General features: G+C 40.4%; 2 long non-coding RNA genes across 3 annotated transcripts in view; one reads left to right on the plus strand and one right to left on the minus strand.

The window, feature by feature from the left end:
* Positions 1-14379, minus strand: part of LOC310716464 — a 325142-nt gene that overhangs the window by 40609 nt on the left and 270154 nt on the right. The window lies entirely within an intron of this gene.
* LOC310716496 overlaps positions 10944-14379 on the plus strand; it is a 34167-nt gene continuing 30731 nt past the window's right edge. Inside the window, exon 1 of one of the 2 annotated variants that reach the window (XR_014530579.1) lies at positions 10944-11066. This is a non-coding gene — a long non-coding RNA (uncharacterized lncRNA). The remainder of the gene's footprint in view (positions 11067-14379) is intronic. The other variant, XR_014530580.1, reaches the window with a different exon arrangement.

Raw genomic sequence — 14379 nt, forward strand, 5'->3', positions numbered from 1 at the left:
CATTATACATGTGATTCAGAGCGTGGACATGGTGTAAGCGTTCGCAAAGCATTGTTGACACAGCTCGAGTTTCTTCAGGGGAACGATGAATGTGATATTTTAAAGATCAGTAGCTGCAGAGTTAAAAGATCTACTCAAACATAGATCCCCCATGGGTAGATTCTCGCCAAAAAATCATGTTCTGCCAAAAATCTCTTGTGGAAGGGACACCATATGTAAAAATTCCTCTTGGGATACAATCTGAAGAACCTGAAGAATGTGCCTCCTCCTTAGAAAGACTCACTGACGTCTTTTTGGTCTTGTAGGGTTTAATTTGGTTTTTAATGACACACAGGTAGGCTATGCACTCTCACACACACAAACACACACACACACACACACACGCACACACACACGCACACACACACACGCACACACACACACACACACACACACACACACACACACACACACAAACACACACACACACACAGGCCTTCCAGGGACTAGAAACTGACTGATATGAAGCAGCAGCCCTCGGTCCTCGGTGCTGCTGCAGGGTCAAAGGTACATTTCTGTGTGTGTCACTGGGCGGCGAAACCTCAGTACGTAAGTATGCCCATTTGCTATTTTGTGTACCTATATACTCTGTGTGTGTGTGTGTGTGTGTGTGTGTGTGTGTGTGTGTGTGTGTGTGTGTGTGTGTGTGTGAAAGTTGACAGCCGGTGCAGACTCAGGTCTGTGTTGAAGTGACTGTCATACTGGATTGATTTTCTCCTTTCCGATATGTGTTTAAGTGTATGTGTGTGTGTGTGTGTGTGTGTGTGTGTGTGTGTGTGTGTGTGTGTGTGTGTGTGGTGTACGTTCCTGTAATCCAGCTGGCCGTGGCTAGCGTTACGTTGTCATCCTGCAACACGGATCAAAAAGCAGACACGCTGGAAATAAACCCGACCCTGACCTTGAGTTCATACCGGAGACAAGTCAACTGACAGTGCCACACATGCGCACATCTGAAACACACACACACAGATACACACACACAGATACACACACACACACACACACACACACACACACACACACACACACACACACACACACACACACACCTACATAGGGACAGGAGCTCATCTGCACCCACAGGACAGTAGAGGGCAGGACAGCACCATGGAAAAAGTGAAAAAATAGATTTGGATTTGCAACTTCCTCTGGAGTTTGGCTTCATGGCGTTTAAAATTTGTACACACAAAAAAAAATCCGTATATATTCCTTCTGTTTCTGGTGTAGGACTGATCTTTAATTATTTACAGATTTTACTGGCCTTCGCGTTCATGCAGTTTAAAATAATAATGATATGGACATGAATTCATTTGTCTTGCTTGAAGTCAAATGCATAACTAGGCAATTGAATTCTTAAACTTTCTCTTAAAAATGTCAAAGATATTTTAAATATATATATGAGTAAATAATCATGGAATTTAATTTATTCATGTAAACTATACATTTTTCCCCCAATTACACAAATTCCAATATTCAGTATGCAAATGAAGATATGAATCTATAAAATAACATTATTTCTATGGGACTTATTCTTTTTAGTAATTTCCATGGCACTTACTGATTTTCAAGATACTGTAAACTCCATTGTACATAGTACATCCTGGTGCCATCTGTTCCCCAGGTAAGCAACACACAAGCACCCGGCCAGTCATGCTGTGGAGAAGTGGTATAGTGGTAGCTCAGCTGTTAAGACTTGTGATTTCTAATTACAAGGTCATGAGTTCAAATCCCAGCACCTCCAAGCTGCCACTCCTAAGTCTTTAAGCAAAGCCCTTGAACTCCAACTGTTCAGTTGCATAAATGAGATAACTGGGTCACACTGTATAATAATTGTAACTGATTCTTCATGTACTAATGGACAACAGCAGCAGGGCTGTGACAATTAAATTTTTTGGACTTCTCCAGTGCTTACAGCACCATCGAACCACGGCTCCTTAAAGATAAACTAACAGATATGGAAGTGGACTCACACCTGGTGGTGTGAATCAGGGACTACCTGACAGCCAGACCTAATTATGTGCGACTGGGGGACTGCAGGTCTGACTGTGACTGTGGTCAGCAGTACGGTGAGAGCCGCAAGGGATTGTACTCTCTTCGGTCCTCTTCACCCTGTACACGTTGGACTTTCAATATAACTCTAATGATGTGCAAAGGTTCGCGGATGACACTGCTATCGTGGGTTGTATCAAAAGGGGGCAGGAGAATGAGTACAGAGAACTGATCTAGGACTTTGTTGCATTGTGTGACTTCAACCGAATACACCTCAAAACCACAAAGACCAGGGAAATGGTGGTGACTTCAGGAGGCCCAGGCCTCAACCAGAGCCTGTGACTTTCAATTGTGACTGTGTGGAGTTTGTAAAGACCTACAGATACCTGGGAGTGCAGCTGGATTATAAAATGGACTGGACTGCCAATACGGATGCTCTGTACAGGAGAGGACACAGCCGGCTGTATTTCCTCAGATAGCTACCTTACTTTAACATCTGCTAAAAGCTCCTAGAGATGTTCTATAAGACTGTTGTGATGAGTGCCCTCTTCTATGCAGTGGTCATCAAGAAGTAGGATGCCTCACATCTGGACAAGCTGGTGAGGAAGGCAGGCTCGGTTGTGGGCTCAGAGCTGGACAGCCTGACATCAGTGGCAGAGAGACGGTCGCTGAGCAGGCTCCTGTCAATCATGGACAATCCACTGACTCCACTGCACAGCATCATCTTCAGGCAGAGGAGCAGCTGCAGTGACAGGTTGCTGTCACTGCTTTGCTTTACTGATAGACTGAGGACGTCGTTCCTTCTCCATGCAATGCGACTCTTTATTTCCAAAAAACGGTGGAAAAGTCACTGGTTTGCACAGGACTCTTTAAAACACTCTGAGTTCCACAGGACACATTAAAAACACTCAGTTTTTTAACTATCTATCAATCGTCTAAATTCATAATTAGCTCATCATTAACTAATATTCAAGAGTCCATTTGATGGCCGGCACCATCTCACCTCAGAGACCTCATCACACCTCACACTGCACCACCCTGTCTGAGACCTTCCAGCACTGCTCGACTGGTACCTTCTCTCAGAATAAGAGGTAAGTACCCCTCAAGGCTCTTCTCTGTTCTGACACCGAGGTGGTGGAATGAACTTTCCCTAGAAGTCCGTACAGCGGAGTCCCTGGCTATCTTTAAGCGAAGGTTTAAGACCATCCTCTTCCTGAAACACTTTATATACCCTTTATTCTCTACATATATTGTGCCTTACATAGATCTCCCCCTCCCCCCACACACATACCTGTGTATGATGTATGTATTTATTTGTGTATTAATTAATTTTTTTACAAGCTGTACATGGGGGAGTGGTGGCTCCAGTGGTTAAGGCGCTGGGTTGCCGATCAGAAGATCTGGGGTTCAAGCCCCGGTATCGCCAAGCTGCCACTCTTGGGCCCTTGAGCAAGGCCCTTAACCCTCTATGCTCCGGGGGTCCCTTACGAGGGAAATATCAAGGTCCGTGAGGTCGGCGTGATGTGGGGCCGCCTTCCCGTGGGCTCACCACCTGCAGGAGGGACCGTAAGGGCCGGTGCTGTGAGGATTGGGCAGCAGTCGAAAGGCGGGGGCCTGCTTAGACTGCTGCCCCCACGACCCGAATTACAGATAAGCGGGAGAAAATGAATGAATGAACATGCTGTACATATACTTACATATTTGGCTACACTTTGCAATATGCACAATTGCTACTATTTGCACTTCTGGTAGATGCTAAACTGTATTCTGTTGCTCTGTACTTGTACTATGCAGTGACAATTAGGTTTTATCTATCTATTAGATCAGAAAAACCTTTTTCTATTTACCCATATTCCAATTTATTTAGGTTCCAGTTGTTCTAGGTCCAATTCCTTGGAGCATGTTTGGTAGGTCCAAACCACTGTATACAGGGAAATACCTCATGAACAAAAATCAAGATATCAAATTTTGGTCCTTGTCAAAGGTTTTCAGATGCTAATGTTTGCCCATTTTTCCTGCTTCAAATACGTCAGCTTTAAGAACTGACTTTTCAGTTCAAATCAATTTAGAGAATCCAGACTCAAAAGGGACCACATCCCTAGTACACTATACAGTATATCCAAATCCCTGATTGAAACTTCTGTGCAAAACTCTTTATGGCAATTGCAGCATTTATAGCAATCTCTTTATATCAATTACATCCCAAATCCATCTTCATGGTTCTTGAGTTGAACCCTCAACAGTAACCTCCTGGATCTGTAGGCCGTTCATATGGAACCATCCTCAGCAACATGCAAGTGAAAATAGGGAATTTCATTCAGAAGCAGGGTGTCAAGATGAATCAGGAACATCCAGAAACATGACTGATTGGTGTGTTCTATTAAATAAATTGGATTTCCTTATGACTTCTTTACATGTTTAATGGTTCTAATGTTCTGAAAGGTCTTGTGTTCTTTAATTTTCTGAAGAACTTTAATTCACTTCCTACGGTTTTACATGAAATCTTTTGGTAGTCTCCCATACTAACGAATTACATATACAGGAAATGCTACCGGCGATGGAATCTTGTTGTATTTTACGACGTAGGGTCATTAAGGATTACTACAGGTCAAGGTCAAGCGAAGGTCAACAAATGTAAAATTGTGGGGTTTTGAGATAAATATAAATTGAATAGAGACCTCCGACCAAGGGTTCTAGATTTGGTTATATGGTTCTTTTTTACATCTTATTCTTTTCCCTGCTGTTCTATAATTTCTGTGGACGGTTGATGTGTTTGTTTTCTTTTTGTTCTCTTCATGCGTTACTATTTTTACTTGAGAAGTTCTTATAAATAATGAACAAGGGGGAAAAGGGGATAGCAGCGATTCTGCAGCGGCCAAGTGGAATCTGCAGCCACCGAAGCGGCATCATTATCTTTTTCTGCTTTTTTTTTATTTTGGGACAGAGAGATAGGATGCATGGAGGATATTTTGGAGACCAGGGAAAAATCTGGATTAGAAAGAGAGAGAAATGTGGAAGTGTAGACAAAGTTTTGTCCACCGAGACTTGAGCACAAATTTGGCGCTGTGTTTAATTCGGGGCTGGAATAAAAATAGTGTGAATGTGTTCTATTACTTTTTACAATTTACAATTAGAATAAAAAAGAAATAAACTAAATGTATTTAACACAAATTTAAGCCACAAACCATTCCAAGTACCTTTCGTTTTTTTTATGTTGTTGTTTAGCTCTAAATAGGATCCTCCAGCATTTGAATCCTAATATTTGAGTTTCTCTTTTTTACTTTGTTTCATTGTCCTTCCCACCTAATCGACTGTATTTTCTCAGGTCTTCTCCGACTCTTTGAGAATTCTCCTCTTCCATTTTTTCCTCATTTTCTCAAATGCAATATCACCCTCTCCTGTTTCACTCTTCTCCTTATCAATTCATTTTCGTCTCTTCTCTATTTCCTGAATTTACTTTTCCTCTTCAGTTTTCCTCCTCAAATATGAAATCGATACTCCTTCCTTTTGTTTCTCATCTTCTTAAATATTTTTTCTTTTCTCCACTTTTTCCTCCCTTTCCATCTCCTGTCTTCCTCACCTCTAATTTGTATCTGGTCTGTTGATTCTTCAGTTGGATCTCTATTCCTCTGCTGTCAGGTGTTTTCCTTACTTTTCCTTTCCTAACATCTCTTCTCCTCTCCACCCTCCCTTCTGTTTTTCTCCTCTACTACACTCTCCTCTACACTGTTTTCTGTTACCCTCTGATATACTCCACCTCAGTTTTTCTTTCCTCCTGTTTGCTGAGACTATTCTCTCTCCTCTAATTCTCCTTTCCCTACTCGTATTTACTCTCCTTTAGTTTTCTTTATTTTACTCTTCTCTTCTCTTCTCTTCTCTTCTCTTCTCTTCTCTTCTCTTCTCTTCTCTTCTCTTCTCTTCTCCACCTCAATTTGGAAATCTTCTCCTCTCCTGCTTCTTTTAAGATTTCCTCTCCCCACTTCTTCTCTTCTGTGTTTTTACTTCCTTAACTCAGATTTCTTTTCTTCTCTTCTCTTCTCTTCTCTTCTCTTCTCTTCTCTTCTCTTCTCTTCTCTTCTCTTCTCTTACTTTCCATCCCTCTCCTAAGATTTCCTCTATTCTCCTCTCATTTTTCCCCTCTCTGCTCAGAATTCCTTTTCCCACTTCTTCTTAATTCCATCTTCTCTTCTCTTCTCTTCTCTTCTCTTCTCTTCTCTTCTCTTCTCTTCTCTTCTCTTCTCTTCTCTTTTCTTCTCCTGGACAGGTGGCCAAGTTCACTCATCCTCCTAAACCGTATCCACGACAACAGCCTCCTTCCTGTCACATGGCCAAGCCCAGCAGCCAATCGCTGACCCCAGCAAACCTTTCACTCAAGCGCTGTGAGCGCATGTGTGTGTGTGTTTGTGTGTGTGTGTGTGTGTGTGTTTGTGTAGGTCTATGCCTGCACACAAGCCAACATGTTCTTCCTCCCCCGGCGCGCTCTCCTCTGACCTCTTTTGTGGAAGTATCTCTTAACAGCAGTGTTAAGTGCACGTAATAATAGGTGACAGAGCGGTATGAGCGTTATCCTGCAGTGCTTTTCCCCTCCTAATCCACACTCTCCGCCATGAAAGAGCTTTCACCAGAAATATTGTACTTTTTTGGCACGGGCTCCTTAAGGGAAGGCAAAATTGTCAGAGTGCATTTCTCCCCTCCTCCCGAGCACTTCCTCATGAGAGACACCCACACACACTGTTTTACACACACACACACACACACACACACACACACACACACACACACACACACACACACATGCGCTGAGGTAGAGCGGGCTGCTGGCCAGCAAAATTCCACCTAAAGCTCTGTTGAAAATTACTAAATATTTCTTCTGCATGATTCTGTCACCTTGCCTTAAACAGTTATGCAAACAGCCGCTTCCTTTCCGAGGAAGAGAGGGGAGGAGAAAAGAGAGAACGAGGAGAGGTCTGGAGGCGATGGCTGGTGTCAAGAACCCTAACAGGCCCTCAGGTTTTCCAGCTAGCCCAACACCGACGCTCAGAAAGTCTACAGTCTGGCCGATGCATGAGCTTTTTTTTTTCATTTTACAGCCAAGAATACAAACCAGTAGTGTGAAGATTTTATGCAATTATTTCTTTCTAAGAGATTTAATTTCACACTTCATAATAGGACAATTTAGCATTCGTTTCCATATAATCTTTTTTTAAAGGAACACAATTACAAGGTTTTATTCCTATTTAAAATCTACTAGCTTCTACTAGCTGCTTTTAGACTAAAATATTTGTTCATCGTAATACAGTATGAACATTTGGTTGAATATTGGGAATTTACATTGTTTAGGTTTTTCCTACTGTGTTTGGAGTTGCCCATAGGAAGGGATACTGTAGCTCAGTGGTTAAGGCTCTGGGTTACTGATCGGAATTCTGAGGGTTAAGTCCTAAGCTGCCATTCTTGGTGCCCTTTAGAAAGGCCCTTAAACATCAGTGCTAAAATTTCAAGTAAAATGAAGGGTCTTAAAATCCACTATTCAGAGTAAAATGTACCAAGCAGCAAAACATAAAAAAATCTCCTGTTATAATGTCATTTCCAGGTCATGATTTCTTTCCCCTTGCATAATTTTTACATATTTGTTTTTCTATACTTTTTACTCATATTAAGTTTAGTGTGTTTGTTCTCCTGCCCATCAATCAGTGCAGTAGTTTACGTCACTCAATTATTATAATTTTTTTTACTCAGTAATGGATATGAAATGTAGGTAAGTACAATACATTAAACAAAACATACTTTAGTAAAAGTAAATTTACAGATTTTATTTAATTTACTTGAAAATTTGTACAAAAATAAAATCCGTTGTAATCCGTCCACCTCTGTCTTTCTTTTCCTTTATGTTTGTTGAATTTACTTTATCTGATACACATTCATTTTGTATTTTAATTGTATACTAATTAAAAAGTCCACTCGGCAAACCCAAAACCTCAGTGCTGTTCTGTCTGCCTCACCAATTCCAAAAGTTCTTTTGCTCATCGTATGTTGGCAAGTCAGCGACCCGCATGAGAATGTTTGTGAATGTGGAGCCTAACTGGTCAGAGCTTTTCCTGTTCACTAGCTACGCTATTAGAAATCAGGGTCGTTTTGATGCCAAAGATGGGGCTGTTAATGGGCCTATTATGTTCACAATTGAGTCGAGGCAAATCACATTAACCCGTTGATTTTCGCTGCGATCGTTTTTGCTTAGCGAGAATTATTTTTAGCAGTATTTGTTAAAGATACTTCACTCAGATACCCAGTTTAGTCGGTGAGGCATTGGTGGTGGGGATGTTTGGGGTCACTATCATTTTATTTTACAGCTAGTTTTATCCACAGGAAACATCCTGTACCCAAATAACACTTGCCAGCGTTCCTGCCACTTTTAAAATGTCCTGGAAGTCTTCTTTTTTATACGTGTCAAGCACCTTCTGCCATTCGCACTGGATTGCTACAACGGTGTCAAAATGGTGACCTTTAAGGCTGCATCTTCATCTTTGGGAAGAGGGTGAAAGCCGCAGGAGCCTTTATCTGGTGAGAATGATGGGTGCGGAAGTGGGATCATGTTGTTTCCGGCAAGAAACTCGTGTGAGGAGAGCTCGGTGACATGGTCAAAATAGCACCAGTTGCACATCTCCTGATGAACACAGGACGATGTATTTTGGCACACTGATTATGAAGGTCGGTGCTCCCTGTGACTCTGCGTGCAGCAATCTGTTGGCGTGTTACAAAACTAGTCTATCTATCTATCTATCTATCTATCTATCTATCTATCTATCTATCTATCTATCTATCTATCTATCTATCTATCTATCTATCTATCTATCTATCTATCCATTCATCCATCCATCCATCCATCCATCCATCCATCCATCTATTATGTAAGTTTTTTTTAATGTGAGTTGGGGAGTTTATTAAAAGAAAGTTGTGGGATTAGTAGAATCTTTTCTGCTACACCGAGCCACTAGGTAGATAAGCCTGCACTTGGCCTCTTAAACCCTATTACACCTTCAGCCCTCTCGTCTAAACTCTTTCTCCATCATCAGCACTTCTGTTCCACCCACATACACACAGTCCCATTTTCAGCCACGATTCATCCCCATGCATCATCCTGCCACTGGCCATATCATATCTGACACCACACAGCCGCCTGCTTATTGGTTAATAATACTCTTATCTGATAATATGAAAGATAAACGATGGAGAAATTTTTATGTCGAAGCCGAACAACAACCGAGTGTGTCCCTCCATCCGTGGCTAACTCTTTTTGTTTGGGTTTGTGGAAACCAGTAGGGGTAAGAAATCCAGGTCACTTGCAATTAAACCTTTTATAAGTATTCAAAGTCACAACATTTGGTGCCTGGCCATTTCGCAGGCGTTTAGGGTGCTGAATTTAATGCAAGCGCCATCTGAAGTTGAGGTTAAGATGGCCTAATCTGTGATGAATAGGCATTAAGCTGGATATCTCGAGTGTGTTAACTTTTGTTATCGTAATCCACGCTCTAGGCGAGAAGAGGTCACGACTGTCAGAGGCGGACGCGTGATGCGTTACTTCTTCCCCTGGCTTAATTTGGAATTAAAAATACATGCGCTCCACTTCGCTCTCATCTCGGCAAAGAGGCGTAAACAAGTATGAAATTAAGCGTCTTTTCAAAGTCTGGATGGCATGGAAAGGGAAAAGAGAGAAAATCTCGCATTATTCAGGTTACAAACCTCCAACTGAGCGCACTTATGCACACCCGCAAAGTGCTTTGGGCCTGCTGCTATGCGACATCAAGTCAGACTGCTAATGTTTAGCACCAGGACGGTGCACTGGAATGATATTTAGATTGATGCATTAGTGTATTAGCGTTCGGGGAAAAAAAAAAGAAGAGCACATTATCCTCGCACATAAGTGTTTGCCCGCATCGTCCTTATATCTTGATTTGCTCTTCTCTTTCTCATGCTGTGAGAAGCCTCCATTTCCATCATGCTGCAGATCCGTCTTTTTTTGGTTTCCTGACTGGATGGGCTGCAGGGAGCCATAACATATGTTGGATTTTGTCTCCTTTATTCAAGAATTCGTCTTCTTCTCATATTTGTTTACACAAATTAGAGCGTGGTGTTTTTCCACTCGTTTCGGCGTCTGCATCTCAGTCGCTTCTTTTTTGTTTTGTTTTGTTTTGTTTTAGTGAAATCCGGGTCCGTCCTTGTTTCAAGCTCAGGGTTCATGCCGAGGCCACGGCACCTCGAGTTAAAATAACAAACGCACCGCCCCATGTCCCAGAGGCACCGGTGTGTCATCATCTGCATATCCAAAGCCCATCTGCATCACAATCACAGATTAATATTCATTTTCTGCCTCAATTTGCATGGCTCGTGTTAACGGCGCTGTTGTGAGCTGTCTTCTTGGACTCGCCACCAATCTGTTTGCACTGTATGCCAGGCTTTTTACAGTAGCAGCCTCCTGATTTATGATATGATAATGATTCGGTCATGGGGGGGTGGGCGGGGGGCGGGGTAAGCGGATGGCAGCGATGTATAAATGGGATCTACAAATCTAGTAACATGGTGAACCGGTGACCAGTGACTCATAAGTGGTGCTTCCAGAATTGCACAAGATTTCTACTCTACACTTCTTATATAAGTGTATCTGCTGCAAAGAGTCATGTCTTGAACTGGAGTAGTTTATAAATGCTTATGTATATGGCACCAGCCCACTTGAAAATACTGGGAAGAATAACTTTTTCCACTGATGGTTGAGAAAAACTCATCGGAAGTTGCTGCGGCTGAAATTTAGCAAAATAAAACATGAAAATGACTACATTACAATATCGTTAATGACAATTAAATCAACAACAACAGGACTACACCTCCCATCAGCCCCTGCATCTCATATGACTCACTTACACCTTTACCTTGTTACCTTGATTACTACTTGGATATAGTCTCACTCTTAACAGCATTCACTGCCTGGTGTTTGTCCTCCATGGTTGCTTGCTCTTATGGTCTACAGTCTACAGCATCTTGATCAGGTTAGAATGTCTTCTAGTTTTTTTTGTCTTTTGTTTGTACTTTTGCAACTTTTAATTGAATATTACCTACACCTGATGTGCTGGATCAAGTGGTATTTTACAAGCTTAATTAAACCAGGACATCTGATTTCCCCTTGCAAAGCAATACAGCGCTCCCCGCGTTCCTGCTACTTCTGGAATGTGTCCTGGAAGTCTTCTTTTTACAAAGCCTGTCAAGCACCTTCTGAGATTCAAAGAGTTCGAAGTCCACACGAGCCAAATCTGGAGAGAAGGGTGGGTGCAGAAGTGAGATCATGTGGATTGTTCTCCGACGATCATCATGCACAAGTAGCCTAATGGTTCTGACATTTTCAAGGATTGAGCTCGTTAAAGGTGTTCCTGATATATTGTCTTCCAATGATGTTCTTCCGCTCTTTAGGCATGTGTGCCACACAATGTGTGGCAGATTTGCTCAGTTTTACACAGAATATCATGTCCTAACTGGCTGTTTAATCGCAGATGTGGAAACAGACATGGTCAGAATAACACCAGTTACACCATAAGTCTCGAAGCTTTTTAATAACACATTGCATAGTATAGCTTTTGCTAGTATAAGATTGAAAATGTTTATTCCCACTGCACATAATTAAAAAAAGTTTGCTATTAGTTCCATTTGTATTTGATTACCATATAGTTTATATAGTTTCATATAATGTAGTAATGTCTTGAATTTATAAAATTACTAAAAGGCATGAAAACCAGCAAGCCACATTGATTAGTAATTTTACTTTATTTTTTATTTTATATCATTCTTCCATTACATTATGCTTGGTATACATTGTACAATTTTGTATACAACAGGAAACAATTGTAATAATTTTTTTTTGGTTGTGCCTCCTAATTAATGGTCCTACACACAATTTTAGGGTTAGAAAATTTAGAATCTCCATTTCACAGTGTGCTTGCTGCTATTACCAATGTCTACTGACTATCCAATAAACATTCCATATTCATTACCATGACATGGTGCTGAAACATAAATACCATGGAGGTGAAAAGTGCTAAAAAGTACATTGGATTCTAATAAGGAATAAGTTTTGTAGGAGTGGAGGTCTTGCATGGTTATGTACAGTATGCTTACAGTACCTTAAACTCCCTTTGCAAAATTGGCATTTCAAGTTGGCTTCTTTTGGTCAATTCTCTTACTCTGCTTTTCCAGTACACATAAAAACCACAATACTTGCATGCTGGAGATTTTTTTTTTCCTACACTATATTGCATCGTAGCCTACGATTCAAACGATGTCATCATTATACAAAATACAAGTCAAATTCATGTCAAACAGTAAGTAAATATTGCTGAAATCACACAGTCTGTAGAAGGCATTAGAACTTAGAACATTAGTGTCTAGCTTAACCCAAGGCTAACCTTTTTTGTTGTTTATGTCTTGTTAGCACAGCTCTTGTAACTTTATATAGCTGAGTAAAACTATTGAAGAAAGGAGCAGCCATGTTTATTGGCCAATTTACGCTGATCTCTGTCAGACCCGATCCAACTCAGTCATTTCCTAACAAGTGGCCCATGATAGGCCGTTTTTATTGTGTTTGACCGCGGCAAGAACTGAGACGATTATTACTTATGATCCATTTACCATTTGGACAGGTCTGACATGTTTGCTGATTTTTCTCTCACCCCTGAATTCAGACTCTCTGACTGAGAGAGTTCATGTTATTAACTCTTCTGGGAGAAATGCCAGGATGTTTATTCCCTAATCTGCAAAACGTATTCAGAATAATTCAGATGTGCGAAATGAGTTAAAACACATTCCATATGAAGAGCATGTTTCATGGGTGCAAATGAAAGGTTTGACCTTTTAATTATTTAGCATGTTTAACATTTATACTATATTTTATAACTTACAATTTGATGTATGTCTAACTAGAGCTGAAGCTGAAGTACAACTATCTGAAAATCACTTGCTCCTTTAGCTTTTTTAGCTGTTATATTAGCTATCCCATAAAAGTAGCTAGTAACCTCTAGCTAATTTTGCTCCATATTGTAGCTAGCTATAAATGTTTTTTGATTGTTTTGCTCTTACATAAAGCTACATTTGCCATGTACATTGTAGTTCAGTCTATTATCTGGCTTATTAGCAAATGTAATAAAAAGGATTAAGGTTTAATACTGTAGATTTGTTTGTTTGACCTTGTTACAAGTTCAGCTAGTTACATTAAAATATATATATTTTTTTTAACTGTAGCTAATCTACATCCACAAGTTATCTGAAGAATGGAAATAGTAGTGATGGGAAGAATTTTGCAGAGAAATGTAGCCAGCTAACAATAATAAAACAGAAAATAACAAATTAGCCTTGCTAACAGTTAAAATCATATACAGTCAGAGAAAGGAAGATAGAACATTCACCCAACAAGTAGCAAAGATAGTTTAGTACTGAAATGCCATGCAGACTACAAAAAAAAAAAGGGAAATTGTAGCTACACTGGAACAACATTTTTCAAATAAATCTAGCAAGTGACAATTAAACAATCTCAATCAAATGGATAATAAAAGTAGCTAGTTAATAAAAGTAGCTAGTTAATAGAAGTAGCTAGTTAATCAAATGGTTGAATTAGAATAGTAGAATTGGCTACAGTGTATTTGATTTTCTTCAGAAACAAATATCAAGTTAAAGTACAAGCTACACACCAAACTTAACTTTTCCAAAACAAATTTAAAGCCTTTGGAGGAATAGAGCTAGTTATTCTGTCTGATAAATTGCTGAAATACTACATTAAGGCTAAATTGTTTTATAGACACTAGCTACTGTACTGTACATACATCTACTTTTACTGTGTAGCTGATTTCAGGTAATTGACTTTTCCAGTTTAATGTTTATTTCTCTTAAGGTTACGACGTTTATGATGAAGGCTAACAACATTTTTTTTTCCACAAAAAAATAAATTATAATAATGGAAAAATCCAGCCTCGCTATGTACAAGCATTCCCAGCTGGCAGCGATGATGTGCTATCCAAGCAAGCAAAAAGAGCTGGCAATTTCACACAGCTACAACAGAGGAGTCAAACAGCTTCCAGGCAGGAGCTAATGCATTACCTGCCTCACACTGTGTGTATTTGTGTGTGTTCTACACCACAGGGTCTCTCTAACACACACACACACACACACACACACACACACACACACACACACACACACACACACACACACACACACACCTTCTGTAAACACTCATGTTAAAGCACCACTTTAGCAAAGCTATGCAGCATGTGGAGGAAAGTGAGTGTAAGAGGCGATGAGAGATGATTTATTCACTTC

This window comes from Silurus aristotelis, assembly GCF_946808225.1.
Source record: "Silurus aristotelis genome assembly, chromosome: 2".
Taxonomy (NCBI): Eukaryota; Metazoa; Chordata; class Actinopteri; order Siluriformes; family Siluridae; genus Silurus; species Silurus aristotelis.